Here is a 3,069-nt window from a genome sequence, read left to right on the forward strand (position 1 = left end):
AATTGGGAAAAAAATAACTTAGTAGATGGCAGCTTGGCTTTTAAAATATCTGAAGGAAGGTAATTCTCCATCCATATTCCCATTCCTACATTCCCTAAACATCTTAATCGTTCTTTGCCTCTGAAAGGTTGCAAACCCCCAGGGGCATTACACTCCTCTGGTGTAATAGCTATGTGTTGCGTGTCTCCCTTGTGTTGAGCATGGTGCTGGAAACCATGGGATCCAAACATCCTGCAGTGTGTGCCCCTGCCCATCAGTTCTTATAATCTGGTCAAGGAGAAAACACACACCCAGTGAACAGTCAGCGACAGTGCTGGGCATATAAGACTATCTACTGACTGCCAAAGTACAGAAATACAAGTACAGGAAAAGCTTTCTTTCTTCCTTCCCTACCTCTAGCCATTTAACAAACGTTTATTGAGCACTCACTATGTGCCAAGCTCTGTACTAAGTCCTGGGGAAAAAAAGTTGGCAAAAACCTTGGCATTCAAATATGTTGATATAGGTTGGGGAGACAGATGAAATGATCATACAAATAAATATGAAATTATATAAAGTGAGGAAGAAAAACAACATAGTGATTTGAAAATACATAACATATGTATGGATGATAACATGATGTAGTAGAATAACTATGGGCTTTGAAGCCTGAAAGACCTGGCTTCAGTCATTATTTCTCTACCTGGGGCAAAGAGCCATTTTTGTTCCCTGGGACACTGGGCAATGTTGAGTACAGTTTTGGTCATCTCAGTTGGAGGTTGGGGTGGGGTGGGGAGATGCTAACAACATCTATTGGGATGCTGCTAAACACCCTACAATGCATACAATGCTGCACTCCCCAACAAAAATTATCTGTCCCAAAATGTCAATAGTGCTAAGATTGAGAAACCTTGGCTTAGACCCTTGAATATGAGATTCAAGTCTAATTTGACTCCAAATTCCCCGCTCCTCTTACCAACCACCCTTTGCCTCCTACTAAGTAACCAAAAGATGATATTGCTCATCTTGCTTCTAAAATTTCCTTTACTTCCTTGAACCTGTTAGGCTAGTTCCCTAGATTTGCATCACAGTTGTCATTGCTGTGGTGTAGCAGCATGAGGTCAGACTTCAGATTTCAAGAGCCCCTGTTTCAAACTTACTTTGTCACTTTCTATCTCTGTAGTATTGGACAAGTCATTAGACCTCTCCGAGCCTCAGTTTCCTCAACAGTAAGATGAAAATGATGGCACATGTCAAGCATGTGGGCATAATACACATGCAAGAAATGGCTGCTGTTATGATTATTTACAGCAGAGAATGTCATTGCCTGTAAATATGGACTCCTAGATCCAGGGAAATAGGATAGTTTATCCAGAATTAGAACCATATCTGACATGTAAATTAGAATTTTATACTTTCGTTCATAAAATCTTTTTGAGATATGAAATAAGCGTTGTAGGTTTGAAGAGAGAAAAGCATTGGAAATACATATCTGTAAAAGAAAAAGACAGGACCTTTGGCGTTTGTGTATACAGAGCCATTGTTTTCTGTTAAAGAAATCTATCTGAGTAAGAAGCTTCCAGCTAAAGCACTTTAGCTGTAACTTTTGGCAGCAGTGGTGTTGGGACTCTTAAACACCCAGTGTTTCTGGAAAGCTGGAGTCAGGGTTTTTGTTCCTGGAAGCGACATTAGATTGTCCATTTACATCCAGTAAGTCTATTAACTACTGATTGTAATGCATCACAGCACTCTGGAGATATTTGGGCATCAATTCTATCACAATCTTTCCTCCTGGCTACTACCTTTTTTGACACTTTATCCAGATGAGCAAGTTGCTGTCAATGGATCTGCATAATTCTGATCAGCTCTGTGCAAGGAGGCCATGGAAGTGCAAGTGACCCCTCCAACTGAATGGTCAAGGAGGCCGTACACCCCTCAAGCTGGAGGCTCGGAGGCACGTAAAGGATCATGTTTGGACTAGATTCTAATCCTGCTCAGCCACTCACTAGTGGTGCAACCTGAGTTCACCAACCTTTCTGAACTTTAGCCTCCTTATTTTGGTTTCCTGTGCCTGGCCCATTGTGAGTACTTTTAAAAAGTTTTAGGTATTACCACTGTGACATAAGTATTATTCTCCCCATTTTTATGTGGGAATATTGAGTGATATTCAGAAGGGTAAGCTCAAAGCCATATATTTGGTTGGTGATGCAACCAGTATCTAAACCAAAGTTTCTCAATCTTGAAGTACTATTGACATTTTAAACTGGAATGTCTCATTAATATATTTTCATTGGTTGCATGTTGAAACAACAACGTTTTAGGAACATTGTATAAAAGCAAATATGTTTTTTAAAAATAAAACCAGGCTGGGTGGGGTGGCTCATGCCTATAATCCTAGCACTTTGGGAGACTGAGGTGGGTGGATCACCTGAGGTCAGGAGTTCGAGACCAGCCTGGCCAACATAGTGAAACCCCCATCTCTACTAATAATACAAAAATTAGCCAGGCATGGTGGCGCACGCCTGTAATCCCAGCTACTTGGGAGGCTGAGGCAGGAGAATTGCTTGAACCTGGGAGGCGGAGGTTGCAGTGAGCCAAGATTGCACCATTGCACTCCAGCTTGGGCGGCAAGAGTAAAACTCCATCTCCAAAATAAATAAATAAATAAATAAAAATAAAACCAAAAACCATAGTGAATACACAGACTCATTTTTATTTGATTGGGCCAAGGCCTCACTGACATGTCTTTGACAAATTTTGAGCAGCCCTGGAAAGGTTTCCACACCAGCTCCCTCAGTCTAACTACACACGTCCCAACAAAACATCGCTTCATTCCTGAAAGAAGCCGTGTGGGTCTTGCCATGAATACACAGCCAAGACTATAAAGAGGTCCTTGAAAGTGCACCTGCTCAGTCTTCTCTTGAGAAAGAAAGAATGAAATTTTTTAATTCAATAGGGTTAGCATGTAGACAAGCCACAGTTGGAGCGTAGAGAAGAGGTGCAGAACAGATTTAATTGCTGGCCTAAAACTGCTGTCCTTAGGAAACGCCTGCTTGCAAGGTTAGCCCTGGGCTGGCACCTAGGAACTCA

The sequence above is a fragment of the Pongo abelii genome, chromosome 6 (assembly GCF_028885655.2).
Source record: "Pongo abelii isolate AG06213 chromosome 6, NHGRI_mPonAbe1-v2.0_pri, whole genome shotgun sequence".
Taxonomy (NCBI): domain Eukaryota; kingdom Metazoa; phylum Chordata; class Mammalia; order Primates; family Hominidae; genus Pongo; species Pongo abelii.